Below are 16735 nucleotides of genomic sequence, written 5' to 3'. Positions count from 1 at the left end.
CATTCCAGAATTACAGGTATGAATTAGTTAGTATGGCAGAGAAAAAGAATGCAGTTGACTTTCTAGTGATGGACGGAAACCAACTTTTACAGAAAGTTTCCTGGTATCTTTGTGAAATATACCCATTGGAAAACCCTTTTACTTTTACCTCCCAGTGACTTAGCTTTAGAATTGTCCAAAGTCAGAGGGGGAATAGGATGCTGCTATCAGGGATCCCACCAAACAAAAAGAGTAGGCAAGAGGGGCCATGTGAACCCGGAAAAAGATATGGATGTTGACAACTTAGAAAATTGTACCTATAACACTAGGTTCTCAGAGCATGTTCATATAATTAGTTCATGTAATTAGTTCATGGCTCTATATACAAACCCTTATTAAAGCATTTACCATGCCTGGTAATGATTTATTTACTTCAATTTTCACTAGTTAACATGAACCTTTTAAAAGTAAAACTGAGTCTTAGTCATAGTTGTTTCCATTTCACAATTTCTTGCTGAATGGTTGAATGAATATATAGGTATTATTGTGACATGAGATAACACAGGAAAAAACTAGAAGGCACATTGAAATATGTTGAAGCCAATTATTCCCACATCATACTACATTTAATATTATAGGCAATCACATTCACTTTCAACATGAGCAGCTTTGATTCACAGGGTTGTAAATTTAAGACTTATGTGAAAAAGTCCTTCTGTGGTTTCAATAAATTTGATGAACTTTGGTTTAAACATCTAAAGGCAAAATAAATCTACCCTTGTTATGGACCATCTAATATTTTTTTGTTTGCCAATGTGCACTGTGGATAATAAACAGGGAATGCAGTAGTAAATGTTTTTCCCCCACAAAAAATCTGTGAAAGCAGCATGTTTTCAAAGAAAGATTTAAGAAGTGCCAATTTATATCATAAGTTGAAATTATTGCTACAACAGCAAATATTTACTCAAATTATTGCTACAACAGTTTTATTTACTCAAATAGATAACCTATATTTAAGGAACTAGAGCTATTTAAACTAGAATGAGATAATATTGTAGAAAATATGTTAACTCATCAGCAATTTTCAAATTCAATCTCACAGTTTTAAATAATTAATAAAATTGATTATATATATATATATATATATACACATATATATGTATATATATGTAGATAGTAGATTCCTCAACATCTACATTAAAGATCTATAGAATGCACTTCAAAACACAAATCTGGTTGCCCTAAAACAAAAGAAAACAAACAAAAACCAGTAAAAATATTCCAGTCAGAAGACAAGTAGAGACAATTGCATGAATCATCTTTACAATTCATCATAAATTATTACTCATTTGAGGAGTGCAGTAATTTGGAAGTTTCAATTAAATAACCCCAACTGAGTTAAAGTTCATGTTGAGAATGCTAGAAGTCAGATATTGTCCAAGAGAATTTTTAAAGCTTAAAAGAATCTATTAAGTCTCAGAAATGTACATAAGAGTTTAAATAGCATGACTTTATTGACACACTGCCTAATCATATAAATTATATGGAACACACGGGCATTAGAAAATTGGAGGTGTTGATTTTTAACATGAATATTAATAGGAGGAGGAGAGTAATTGCATTATATAGATTTCTATAATCAATTAGCCTATGTTTTACCTTCTCAGAAAAGAAAAAAAAAAGTCAAGGCATAATTGGAACCTAAAGAGAACTCATCAAACCTACACTTAATTTTCGTAAGGGCAATTTACTGAGTCAGAAGAATCCCAGAATATACACTTATTCTGTATGAATGAAGTTTTGGGTGATAAGTGGTAAGACTCAAGGTGAGGAATAGCATGTGTGATGTTTTAATCTCTTCTTTCAGTTAAAGGTCATGACTTTGGAAAGGGAAGAGGATGTGTACTGTAAGCAGCTAACTACACAAATGGTGCTAAGGAATAGATTATTGGTTATGGTCCCAAAGAAATGGACTCTTAAGAAGGTCACACCTCATCTCAGATCAAGGTTTATCTAAACTTAGGAGCCCTCACTAAGACATACACTTGTCTTAGTATCTTTATAGAAATAATTTCTTTAATTCTTATAAGAATCCTGTAGGAACTGCATCTTAAGATCTCCTGCCTATGGAATATGTCACTGAAGTTCAGACAAATTATCTAAATTAATAAAACTCAACAGCAGTGGAGTCAGAAAACAAACTCTGGCCTGTTAACATGACTGCTTCCCTCTGAAGGATCTGAACGAGGTATTTGGCAGGTGACTTTCCACTTACATAAAGTGGTTTTAGTCATTCATGCACTCAGGTTTTTATTCATACTTACCCTCAGAAGTTCTATGAACATCAGCCTATGCAGAGAGGATGAGGAGAGAGACATCAGTAGGAACAGTGTCCTGAAGAGCTTAATGGAAAGGAAAAAATAAATTATTTAAGTAAAAAGAATAAAAATGGACATCATTTGGAAAAATTGGATGGCATAGAGAGAGGTAAATTGTATTCAGCAGTTATCAGGAAGAAACTAAAGAAATAGTAGCAATAGAATTGATTCTGTGTCTCTGTATACCCATATAATGAGTATGTGTAACATAAAAAAGAAACTTGAAGTTTTATCAAATGTGGTTGAGTATAATCCCACAGGTACCAGTGAACATTATTTGAAGTACATACTTTGATCAAAAGGAGCTAGTAGGAGGGAAAGAGTTGACACTCTTTAAGAGATACATCCAAATGGAAACCAAGAGTCTAAATGTAAAAGGTTTATGGTACATATTTATGTGAGAAGAAGAGGAGGAACAGGTACAATGGTCCTTGTATGTCTGCCATACTTAAAACAAAATTTTTAATGTTTATTATTTTTTTTAATTTTTGAGAGAGAGAGACACACACACAGAGTGTGAGCTGGGGAGAGGCAGAGAGAGAGGGGGACACAGAAACCAAAGCAGGCTAGAGGCTCTGAGCTGTCTGCACAGAGCCCGACATGGGGCTTGAACCCAAGAACTAGAAGATCATGACCTGAGCTGAAGTCGGACGCACAACTGACTGACCCACCCAGGAGCCCCAATATTTTTTAAGGCTAACTGCGATTATGGATGAGGTTCTTTTATCTAAAATGTTTAAGAAAACTTGTATATAAATTAGAGCTACATCTCTCTAACTCCATCACCACATACAAACCTTGTTTCTGCCCTCTTCCTTTCTTTATCAAAATTCACTATGTGTGTGTGTGTGTATTCAATTAACTATATATCTTTGAATTACCATTCATCACTCAAAATGTTAAGCTTCTGATCTCAACATTATGCTTAAATGTCGCTTACTAAAGCAATTATGAAGGCCAAATTTCTGTTTCATCATCTTGGAATACTCTGAAGAACATTTTAGATTTCTGACCGTTTGTTCTTGGCTCCTTGCTCTTAAATCTCTTATGTTTTTCAGACAGTTTTGCATGTTGCATTTTTGCTGCCTCTTCCAGAGGTGTTGATGTTCTCCTAAGTATCGATTATTGGTCATACTTTTGTTCCCTCCTTATCTCCCATGCTTCATCTATCACTAAAACACTGATAAATTCCCAATCTGTATCTCCAGTTTTCTTCTGAACTCCAAATATGTATATAGACTTGGTTACTAAAACTACCTCCTAGAGAAGCTACAAAATTGTAAAATTCAATACATTAAAAGTTTACTTTCCATTTCCTTTACTACCTCTTCAGATTGCTTCAGTTTAGTTAAAGGCATCATCTCCCTATTACAAAATCTTCTCTTCCTTATCTTCAAAGTCTTGCTTTTATCAAACCCTTCAATTTTGGTCTTAAAGTATATCTTCAAATATTTGTTATATCATTCCATCACATAACTTAAAGTCCAGCTACATAGAATGTCATTATATACACTATGTATATACCCATATTGTTACCTACACTGTTTCTTATTTGGAATATATATTCACCCCAGTTAAAACCTTCTTTGAGTCTCCTCAGAAGAGGTGGCAACTTTCGCCACTGAGTTGACCCCCAATGTATTAACATTAACATCTATTTCTTTCTACTAGAGTTATTTGCTCTTTGTTGAGAAAAGTCCATGCAAATGTTGTTATATATCTATTAATTTCCAACAAAATCAATTTAGAAACAAATGTAGTATTAGAGGCAAAATAGAACTACTTCATAAGTTTCTCATGAACAGAAGGATATAAAATTTATAAATTTGTATGTGTTTCTTAATGTAGCCTAACATTTTCAAATAAAAATAATTATGGGTGCAAAAGGGAAAAAATAAAATTCAAAGTTATGTTGGGAGATTAGAGCATTCATCTTCCAGCATGATAAACACATTTAATATAATTTATGTCTGTAGAGCCATGCACACAAATGAAGAGTATATATTATTTTCAGAAGCACACAGAACATTTATATAAGTTGACCAATGCTGAATTGTAAAGCAAGTTTCAATATTTAACAGGATTTACATCATATAGCATACATGCTTTATGCACAAATTAATTTGAACTAGAAAATCTCCAGGTATTAGGAAAATTAAAATACATATTTTTGGAATAACTCTTGAGTTAAAAAAAAACACAACAAAGACAACTTCAAGACATTTATGAATGAATTTAACTTAATAAAAGTTAAAATTCTGTGCAACCAAACTAAAGTCAATGTTAGATGAAAGTATATTTTAAATACACATAGAAGAAAAGAATGAGGTAGAAAATCAGTTATAAGCATCCATCTCCTGACGTTGGAAGCAAACAGAACATTTAACCCAAATACAGATGAAGAGGAGAAATAATGAAAATCAGGAGCTAAGATCATGAAAAATATTACTATGCATATTGTACCAAACATACAATAGAGAAGATCAACACACCAAAATTGGTTCTTTGAATTAACTGATAAAAGTGGGAGATATTCATGTGACTGACCAAGGTAAAAAAAAAAAATGAGAGGGGTCAAAAATAACTTACAGTTGGAATAAAAAGTCAAATCTCTGTAAATCCTGAAGATATTAAAATGATTTTGAGAGGCTGTTCAAAATTAACTTTTAAAAAATTGAAATTTTGAATGCAGTAAGTTTGTAGTAAATACATTTTAAAACTGATAAGAGAAAGAATAATACAATCTAAATAATTCTATATTAAATAGGATTATTTAATTATTAAATAATTTTTAAGTTATTTATTAAATATTTGTTAAATATTAATCATGAATAAATCCTGTTAAATATAGGATTATTAAACCTTATATTAAAGTAATGTAATGAATAATAAAAAACCTGTATATCGGGGCGCCTGGGTGGCGCAGTCGGTTAAGCGTCCGACTTCAGCCAGGTCACGATCTCGCAGTCCGTGAGTTCGAGCCCCGCGTCAGGCTCTGGGCTGATGGCTCAGAGCCTGGAGCCTGTTTCCGATTCTGTGTCTCCCTCTCTCTCTGCCCCTCCCCCGTTCATGCTCTGTCTCTCTCTGTCCCAAAAAAAAATAATAAATAAACGTTGAAAAAAAAAAAAAAAAAAAAAAAAACCTGTATAACTAAACTCTTAGTAAATAGATATAGAAGGAACCTTTCTCAATTTGATAAAGTATATCTACCTAACACCTACGGCAAAATACTGGATTTAAGAGTAAAAGGCTCCCCTTGAGATCAAGAGATGGATGCCCATCTTCTATTCACTGTTGTCCTGGTAGTCCTAGAAAGTGCAAAAAAACAAAATATACACATACATGTATGTATCCACGCAAACACACATGCATTCATATAAGCACGAGTTTTAAATTTCAAGGATTTAAGCGGAACATATGAAACTCACATCATTTGCATATGATGTGAGAGTACAGATAGTAAATTGAAAAGAACATAGAGGTGAATTGTCATTTCAACTGTATGATTCCACCAACGATGCTCAATATAAAGTCAGTTAAAAATTAATTGCATTTCTGGGGCGCCTGGGTGGCGCAGTCGGTTAAGCGTCCGACATCAGCCAGGTCACGATCTCGCGGTCCGTGAGTTCGAGCCCCGCGTCAGGCTCTGGGCTGATGGCTCAGAGCCTGGAGCCTGTTTCCGATTCTGTGTCTCCCTCTCTCTCTGCCCCTCCCCCGTTCATGCTCTGTCTCTCTCTGTCCCAAAAATAAATAAACGTTGAAAAAAAAATTAAAAAAAATTAATTGCATTTCTATATACAAATGATGAATAGCAAATAAAAGTGCCACATCTAATAGCATAAAAATATCAAATAGATAATACCAGCAAAGCAAAATTATAATAAATTCTGACTGACATTCTTAAAATATTGAAACTTGAAGTGTTTTAGGGGCGCCTGGGTGGCTCAATGAGTTAAGTGTCCAACTCTTGATTTCAGCTCAGGTCATGATCTCACATTTGGGGGATCGAGCCCCACCTCAGACTCTGCACTGACAGCATGGAGCCTGCTTGGTAGTTTTCTCTCCCTCTCTCTCTGCCCCTCCCTCACTTGCGCATGCTCTCTCTCTCTTTTAAAATAAATAAAGTTAAGAAAAAGAAACTTAACACCTCTTTATTTTAAATATTTTTCAGTTACTTTCATGTTATAGGAAATATTAACCATTAAAAATTAATGAAAGTAAAAGAAAAAAAAACTCAAAGGCACCTTTGAGTGGGAGTGCAAACTGGTGCAGCCACTCTGGAAAGCAGTATGGAGGTTTCTCAAGAAGTTTAAAACTAGAACTATTCTATGATCCAGCAATTGCAAGACTACGTATTTACCCCCCCAAAAAAACCATAAAAATACTAATTCAAAGAGATATATGCACCCACAATATTTATACCAGCATTATCAACAATAGCTATGTTATGAAGACAGTCCAAGTATCCATTGACCGATGAATGGGTAAAGAAGATGTGGTATATACTCAACCTGAAAAAAGAATGAAATTTTGCCATTTGCAATGATATGAATGGAACTGGAGAGTATTATGCTAAGCAAAAAAAAAAGTCACAGAAAGATAAATACCATATAATTTCACTCATATGTGGAATTCAAGAAACAAAACAATCAAAGAAGAAAAAAAAGCAGAGAGGAAAACCAAGAAACAGACTAACTCTAGAAAACAAACTGATAGTTACCAGAGAGCAGGTGAGTGGGAGGATGGGTTAAATAGGTGATGGGGCTTAAGAGTGCATTTGATATGATGAGCACTACGTATTGTTTGGAATTCATCACTGTGTTGTGCACTGAAACTAGTATTACAATGTATGTTAAGTAACTGGAATTTAAATAAAAACTTTTAAAAAATCAAATAGAAATGCATTAATGAAAGGTAAAAAACCTCTACATAGAAATTTCTACATTGTTGTGATAAATAAGAAAATGGAAAGAAAAGGCAATCCATGGAATGGAAGACCATGTTCTCAAATCATATATCTGGTAAAGAGTTAATATCCAGAATGTAAAGTAGTGAGTATGAAACAATAAAAAGACAAACAACCCAAATTAAAAAGTGGACAAAGAATTTGAATAGTCATTTCTCCAAAGTTATACAAATGGCCAGTAACCAATAAAATAAGTATTCAACTTATTTGAATAACTGAATAAAAAAAGCATTCAACATCATTAGTCATTAGGGAAATGCAAATCAAAACCACAATGAGACAGCATCACCCTCCCAATGTATAATGGCCATCATTTTTTAGTGGAAAATAGTAAGCGCAGAATTGTAGGTGGAGAAATTGTAACCCTCATGCATTGCACGTAGGAATGGAAATCGGTGTACCCACTGTGGAAAACAATTTGGCAGTTTCTCAAACAGTTAATCACAGAGTTATCATATGGCCCAGAAATTCCACTCCTAAGTATACCCCCAGGAGGATTGAAAGATATTTTTACACAATACCTTGTACACAAATGTTTATAATAGTATTATTCTTAATACCCAGAAAGTAAAACCAGCCAAAATATCCCTCTGCTAATGATTGAATAACAAAATATTCCATAGCCATTCAATGGAATATTATTAAGCAATACAAAGGTGGGGAATACTGCCATGCGCAGCAACACAGATAGATGGATTTTGAAAACATTATGCTAAGTGAAATAAGTTAGACAGAAATGTCCACATATTGTATGATTTCATTTGTACAAAATATCCCATACAGCCAGATTACAGATTGCCTGGGGAAGAGAGTAAGGGAGAAGAGGAGTAGGTTGTGGCTACAGTTTCCTTTTGAGGCATCAGAAATGTTCTGGAATTACTTGTGATGCTTGCATGATGTTGTGAACAGACTACAAACCACTAAATAGTACAATTTAAAATAGTGACTTTTATGTTATGTGAATTATATTAAAGCAAGTTTAGCAAACTCTTAAGGAAAGGTAGAAGAGCTTGCTCTACAGATACCAAGGTATATTATAAAGTTATGTGAGATAGTGTGGTATAGACACATAGTTAAATGAATGCACTGACATCTAGACATGAAGCCAAGCATCTATGGGCATTTATGACAACACTAGCATTGTAGAGCAGTAAGAAAAGTTAAGATACTTTCAATAAATTTTGTTGGAGCAATTTGTAAAATATCTAAGTTTTACCCCAAGTCACATTGAACAAATATTAATTTCAGATATGTTCTTTGATTATATGTTAGACAAAATAATCATAACATAACAAAGCTGTTAGGAGAAAATATAGAATATATATAAACATTTTGTGTAATAAACAGGACTCAGAAATAAAAATAGATTGTTAATTTTATGTGATAAAATTCAGGGGCACCTGGGTGGCTCAGTCAGTTAACTGTACAACTTCAGATCAGGTCACGATCTCACTATTTGTGCGTTTGAGCCCTGCATCGGGCTCTGTGCTGACAACTCAGAGCCTGGAGCCTGCTTCAGATTCTCTGTATCCCTCTCTCTCTCTGCCCCTCCCCTGCTTGTACTCTGTCTCTTTCTCAAAATTAAATAAATATTTTAAAAAGATAAATAAATTTGTAGTAAAATTCAGACTTAGTATTAAATAAAAGTCACAAGAAGTAAGTATTAGGATAAGCCAGGAGTGGGAAATATAGTTCCACCACATATAACCATGAAAGTGCTCATACCTAGAATACATAAAACACTTTTACCAAATCAATATGGAGAAGACAATCCACAGAAAATGGAAAGAAAATTGAAACTATCTTATGTTCTTAATTTAGTTTTATAATTTTATTTTTTAAAAATGCTTATTTTGGAAAGAGAGAGCATGAATAGTGGAGAGGGGCAGAGAGAGAGAGAGAGAGAGAGAGAGAGAGATTGAGAACCTTAAGCAGGCTCTACACTCAGTGGAGAGCCAGACATGGTGCTCAATTTCATGACCATGAGATCATTACCTGAGCTGAAATCACGAGTCAGATGCTTAACCAACTGAGCCACCCAGGCACCCCGAAAATAACTTCTTTGTATGTATGCATACACACACACATACACAGAGCTAATAGCTAATATATAGAAATTCACTAAAACTCAATAATCAAGGAAATGGAAAAGTATATTCAACATGGTAATGACTAAAATCAAGCAGAATAAACATACTTTCAGGTGAATTTTGACACAGTAGCAACTCTCATATATTATTTGTAAAGATCTGCTAAAGTAGAACATATTCATATTATTTGACCTAGTAATTTACTCCTAAAAAAATATCAAACATAAATATACACACATATTTTAAAATGATGCTCATAGAATGACTCATAATAACTAAAAAGCAGAAACTATATCTCTACCAAAAGAGAATTGAATATATAGATTGTATAATATTTATCAAATGAGTATTACAGAGTAATGGAAATTAATTATAGCTACAAGTGAAATGATAGATGAAGTTCAAAAACACATGTTAACGGAAAGAAACTAGACATACAAGAAAATCTAGTGTTCAATTCCAATTATATAAAGCTCAAAACTGTGGCAAAATAAAACCATAGGATGACCAAAAAGTCTGGAAACATAGATATATATCTTACATAGCTTATCAAGATTACAATATGTTCAATGACATTACATGATATGTTCAAAGGGTTGTCCCACTCTGGCAATGCATAGTCAATATATCCTGCAGATTTATGATGATGCGCTGTCCATGTTACATTTCCAAAAATCACCACATGCATCTGTGTTGCCTTAGATAATTTATATTTTCATTTGAACCTGTGCTTTAGCACAACCCATGGGTAATCAAGTGGGTTCAAACTGTGTGTGTGTGTGTGTGGGTGTGTGTGTGCACAGGCTATGCGTATATAACTGTGCATATGCTGTGTGGATATGTGTATGTGGATATGTGTTATGTATATATGCGGTGTGTCTGTGTGTATGCCAGGTGTATATAAGTGTGTGTATACATGTACACCCTGTGACAAAAAGCTGCGGTCTTCTAAGTGTTAGTCATGTTGTAGTTACTGAGCTGTGTGGTGATTTCATGAGTGTTTAACTTTGTGATTATTTATGGAACTTTATACATTTGTACTTTTGCAAGTTTCTTGTGTGCTTTTCAACTGACACAATTAAATAACTTAAAATATTAAATGGAATGAAAATATACCAGATATTCTCTATGGCTCTTATGCTTGGGACTCAGATCCTAGAATAGAGGCTTCCACGAGACTTTACACCTGTGAAGGTAGGCTAGGGAATTCCAATAGCTCTCTCATAATACAACAGAAGCCATTACTTGTTTCTCTTGAGTGAACCACTGGTCTTCTCAACTGATTCCAGGTCCTAGAGAAGGAATTTTTAATAGATTCATTCTGGGTGATTTGTTACCAGTTAGGATCCAGCATTATGGCTATAATTCTGATCAGAGAATCTAATTTAGATGCTCTGAGAATAAGGGGGAAATACATACTCATATGCATATAAAACCCAAGACTCATGGTGTCAATTATTTTTCACACTTATTGTATTTTTCATTCTCTTTCAAAGAAAGATATGTTTCCTCAATCGTACAATATGTAATTTCAAACTTGATTCCCAAGGCAAAAAGAAAAGGTGATCATCAAATGTTTTTTTAAGAAAAAAAAAACCTTTATTTTATAATAATAATGGTTAGAAGTTCAATATTTCTGCTCAAACACAGAGAAAGGCAGGCATATTTACAGAAGGCCTCACAATGTTTGCCATAGCCTTTACACAAGACAACATTTATAAAACCTTTGCAGCCTGTGGCAGGTGCTAGGTCTCCTCTTGGGGATTTCTGCTGTTCAGATATTGCCTTTCATTTGAACTTCAAAACCCTTTAAAAAATAGAAGCTGCATTTCAATATAATTTGGAAATTAAAACTCTTTTATTTTTATCATTATAATATCTTCCATGGATTTACTTTTCAAAAATGAATCAAAACCCAAACTAATTGCTGCCTGATAGCCAGCAAAGGCAGAAAAATTGGAAAAACTTTTAAAAATGAAGGTTTGCTTTGCCTCACCCACAGGAAAATTAAATGCAAGCAATAAATAGAGAATTTCAAGTTCATTTAATGATCATATTTCCCCTTCCATTGAGAACTTAAAGAATAAAACTGAATAATGATTATGGTCACCTGAATAATTGGAAATATAGTTTTAGGAGCAAGACTACTCCCTTTCTTTGTTTTAATGACACAATAGGAAATCAAATAAACACATTAAGTGAAAAACATTTTTCACCTTGGAAAATGGTTTGCTACAGTATACTCATCAGTCTGCAATACTTGTAATGATTTTGTAGAATTATAAAATTTCATTGTAGTTTTTTTAAAAACAGAACACTAAAACTGCCCCCCCCCCCAAATCTTTCTATTATTTTCTTTTTAGGCTTGGACTCCTGGATCATCTGGTGACTTCAAATATCTGGTAAGACTTTTTTTTTTTTTTTTAATGTAGCATTGCCACAAATCCTTGGAGGATGTTTCTTTTCCTCTCTCAGCTTTAATCCATTTTCTTAGTTCTCCCCTCATTTATACCACCTGAGGCTGAATCTCAGAAGGCCAGTAGAAGAAGGTCAGTTACTTCTTACCTGTGTAGGAGGATCTGTTAAGTCCAGACACTACTTGCAAGAGTAAACTTCACGGGTCAGGAAAATACTCCAAAGAAAGGGAGAATTTGCTCCTTAAGGAAATAAAACTTACCATGGAAAGAGTCTGAGATAGAAAAGAGGATTATTCAGGTAAGAGGTAGAAAGTTTCAATTGGAAAAATTTTCTTTTAAAATAAATTGCAACAGTTGCATCTTGGATAAAAACCATGGGGGCTGAGTATGATGACTGGATTTAAAAAAATTTTTTCATTCCTACAATGTGGGTATTATAGTTTACATAATATAAAAGTGGAAACACCCTGAAAGCACTGCTCCTTTTCATGGGGAATTTCTTAAATTTCTTATGGCATTTGCCTGGTACATACATCATACACATGGGAAGCATATATTGTTTGTTTAAATAGATGTGATGCTAAGGTTGAAGTTTTTTTATTGTATTTTTACAGACAACAGATTTTTATTCATCTTAGAATCTACCCAATCCTTTTATTTTCCTCCAAATATTATTGGTAGTTTGATAACATTCAAATTCATAAACTGTGATCCTCCTATGCTCTGAATCTTTGCAAGGTTAAAAAAGATTTAATCTCATATTCTCTTATTTAATTTTCTAAATACTCTATCTTGGATTTTTATTTTTGTGTAGCCTGGGAGTCCCATTAAAAAATATTTCTAGGGCCACATTTTCTATAATTCCCAGCTATGAACAATATGAGATCCCACCTTGGCAAATTGCAGGAATACAGTCTTATACACCATTGTACATTAGTAACTGTTTAGAGCTCAGTTAGAATGGGAGCTTGGTGAGAATTCAGCATGTCTTTGTGTTGCATATTACCTCTTGCTCTCAAATGCTTCTCATGGTTTCTCAACTAGTACCTTCTAAGGCCATTTTCTCATGACTTTTCTGTGTGATGTCAGGCCACCCCAGTCTGCAACTCCTGCCAAACAGTATCAAAGTTGACAGTAAACTGTCTTGTTTAAAAATTATTACTGAAGACTTGAAGTTAAGCTAACAGAAATATAGCATGAAAACGGAAATTTAAGCTTGTATCAGGTCTTACTGCTCCTGAAACTACTGCATATGCATTTCCAAAGAGGATGACATCCTCAGTCTCTCCTCAGGCACCATTGTATTGTATACGCCCTCATCCCCCTCCTGGCAGAATCCACTTTGGTGTTCTCTTTATTTAAGTCCACCCATGCAAATGTAGAGTATATTAATATCACAATAGTCTGCCAAAATTTTACCCAGCCTACAAAGAAGACCAGTTTCTCTTTATTGTGCAGACTTTTATAGGCGTGAGTAGGATTTTGCATTACCTTTGTATAGGGATGTGAGGAAATTGCTCCCAAACAAACAGAAAACCATCTACTTACAATGATAAACTCAGTGTTCCATATTTAGCCATAAATAGGAGCAAGAGAAATTTGAAGTTTGTATTTTTCATTAGCAATTTTTAAAAGTCTTGATTGCATTCTCAGCCACTATCTATTCTCAGGATAAGAATGAGGGTTAGCCTCCCATGCCTTCAGTACTTTGTGCAAATGGAAAACATTTAGGGAAGGAGACACTTAATGGATCTTAGTGGTTCTCACAGAAGAAATTTTATAGCCCTATGTCCATCATTACAAATCCCAGAGTTCCTGAATTTGTTTTCCAAACCTAAAAACCTTTTCTTCTTTGTATTAGTGGGATTGGACCTTATCTCAATTCCACTTTCTTTTGTCATTTAAATTTTTTTATGTTTACTTATTTTGAGAGAGAGAGAGAGTGAGAGAGAGAGAGAGAGAGAGTCAAAGTATGAATGGGGAAAGGTCAGAGAGAGAGGGAGACACAGAATCCAAAGCAGTCTCCAGGCTCTGAGCTGTCAGCACAGAGCCTGACTAGGGCTCAAACTCATGGACTGTGAGATCATGACCTGAGCCGAAGCCAGATGCTCAACCGACTGAGCCACCCAGGTGCCCCATCTTTCTTCATTTAAATTGTCAGTGTGTTCTTCCAATTCTGATCATCACACTTACTTATCTTCTGGGTTTTCTTCCATCTTGTAATTCATCTCATTTCTAATCCATGTCTCATAAGACAGATGATTCATTCTAAAACAACACTCTCAGACTCCTAGATCCCACAATGTTTTCTATAGGTTTTTCTCCCCACCCCCCCAATCTGTTATGTAAGATTTAATGGAATTCCACCACACTTATTCAAAAGCAGTCTTCCTGTAGTAAAAACCTGGAAACTCAAAGCAGGCCACATTTCTTAATCTCTTCCTCTGTCAGCTTCCATTGTCACCATTTCTGCTTCTGTGAACAGAGGGATTCATAGTTCTATAAGAAATATTTTCAATTAACTAACTTATTTAGGATCTCACATACACTTATAAAGACCAAACCTAAAATTTAATTTCTATAATTATTTGCTTCTATCCAATTGTGATATTCAAAATAAAGAATGGTATGAACATGGAGGATGATTAATAACATTACCTGTAACAAATTCTGCATTATGTGATACACGGTAGAAAACTGTTTTTAGGGTGCAATGTAGAGAAAAGTAAATGAAAGTAAAATTCAAATCAGAATAGTACTGAAATATAAATGAGCATATGCAAAATATTACAAAGTAAATAAATTAAAATATAGACTATTCAATTATGATATCACTCTCAAGGCACAAAAATAACATTTAGTCTGGAACTAAATGTCAGCAATAAAAATTCACTTCAGTATAAAGCGCTAACATTGCCTACACTGAAGATGAAAATATTTCCAGAAAACCTTATTGCAGCACTTTTTCACTTATATAATATAATGTGTTTAATTCTTACAATTCACTGAATTTTGTATCTGTATGTGCAATTGCAGCAATCTGTTCCAATTCATAAATTTTATTTTCTGCACCTGGAGTTTGGACCTTTTAAGAGGTCATAATAATAACATATGCACAATTATGTACAGTTGAAGGGAATTCATATTTTTAAACATTCACTGTATATCAGGTACCAGGCTAGGTACTTTTTCTATGTAGTCTCATTTAAACCTTCCAATCATACTTTGAGTCATGCATTTTAGCCACCATTTTGGAGCTAAGGATACTAAGGGTTTCAGAGGTTAATTAGTTCATGTGCAATCACTTAGTAAATTAAGACACTGGGATTTCAATTCATTCCTAGGATTTCAAAGATTCCATTGATATGCCTTCCTAAAGAAAACTTTTCCCAGTAAGCTTTTAATAAAACTTAATTCTACATGTACTGGAGTAATAACCCTGATCTGCAGTCCTTAAGAAAGTTGATACATATGAGGTTAAAATGAGATTTAATCTTTGTACTTGTACAGTTATTTGAGAAGATGGAAGCTTGCTTATTTTATTATTATTTTTTATTTATTATTATATTTATTTTTATTTTTTAATATATATCCAATGTAGTTAGCATATAGTGCAATAATGATTTCAGGAGTAGAATCTAGTGATTCATTCCCTATGTATAACATCCAGTGCACATCTCAACAAGTGTCTTCTTTAATAGCCCTTGTCCATTTAGCCATCCCTCACCACAACCCTCCAGCAACCCTCAGTTTGTTTTCTGTATTTAAGAGTCTATTATGTTTTGTCCTCCTCCCTATATTTTATATTATTTTTGTTTCCCTTCCTCTATGTTCATCTGTTTTGATTCTTAAATTCCACATATGAGTGAAGTCATATGGTATTTGTCTTTCTCTGTCTAATTTAAAAGCTTGCTTAGTTTAAATCTAAGTGGGAAAAACTGTCACAGACTGTGCCCAAATTGTGTGTGTATGTATCTTTTATATCATATATATCTCTTACATATCTTTTATGCCATATATACATAGCTATACATATATATGATAGAAATCTATCATATATATGATAGAAATCTACATACATATATCTGTGTCCTTAGTAACAAAAACAGAATCTTTGGAAACACATATAATCTTTCTGTATTTGGACAATGGTGATTAATGTACACTTTATTCTCATTCATGTTCTAGGTTTTTTAATGCAAATTTTATGTAAATTTGGCCATCCTGAATGTTTTTAACAGTATTACAGGCAACCTGCAAATTACACTCATGTGCTTAACATGAGTCATGGAATTTCTTTCAAGTGATACAAATTATTCAACTGAATATTGTGTCTTCCAAGAATTGAGTGCTATCTTCAATATAAAGGGTTTAAAATACTTCTCAGAAATAAGCCAAAATATCTTGATATTGTAAAGTAATACCCCCTTGAAAATTAAATGTTTGGTGTTAAAATATTTCATGTTTTGTAAGGTTCTTCGGTTGTATGTGAAAACTGAAGGGAATGAAACTCTCACATGTGCCTACCTCATAGGCTTAATTGATATATCAAAATGCTCTAAATTACTCTAAGTTACTATAATTGTTTACTGTTAGTATGTTATACTGCTGTGAATTATCATGGTGTGAATATAAATCATATGTTCAGAGACCAAAGGAAGGATTCATACTTACGCCAATTCATTTCTCTATACATCCTCTCACAATTTATCGAGTAAATTATTTATGCAAACAATCTGGTAGAGGTTGAGTGATATACAATACGACAAGACCCTGACTTCAGGGACCATCATTTTATGTATTCTGTATAATTGTGCTGCTTTTACTTATTTTTTTTTTTTTCTTTGAAATCTGGTGCTGTGTAAAATTCTGAGCCTTTGTTTTAGACCTTGCATTGTTTCTTGC

At 33.6% G+C, this 16735-nt stretch overlaps 1 protein-coding gene across 47 annotated transcripts in view; it reads left to right on the top strand.

Moving 5' to 3' along the window:
* Positions 1–16735, top strand: part of PTPRD (protein tyrosine phosphatase receptor type D) — a 2239943-nt gene that overhangs the window by 865024 nt on the left and 1358184 nt on the right. For 46 of the 47 annotated variants that reach the window (XM_045470157.1, XM_045470168.1, XM_045470171.1 and 43 more), the window contains one exon: positions 11777–11815. The gene's annotated coding sequence lies outside the window, so the exon portion shown is untranslated. Of the gene's footprint in view, positions 1–11628; positions 11641–11776; positions 11816–16735 lie in introns of those variants that run through there. The other variant, XM_045470160.1, reaches the window with a different exon arrangement.

The sequence above is a fragment of the Leopardus geoffroyi genome, chromosome D4 (assembly GCF_018350155.1).
Source record: "Leopardus geoffroyi isolate Oge1 chromosome D4, O.geoffroyi_Oge1_pat1.0, whole genome shotgun sequence".
NCBI lineage: Eukaryota > Metazoa > Chordata > Mammalia > Carnivora > Felidae > Leopardus > Leopardus geoffroyi.
Note: the sequence above shows the minus strand (reverse complement) of the source record. Positions and strands in the feature narration are given on the sequence as shown.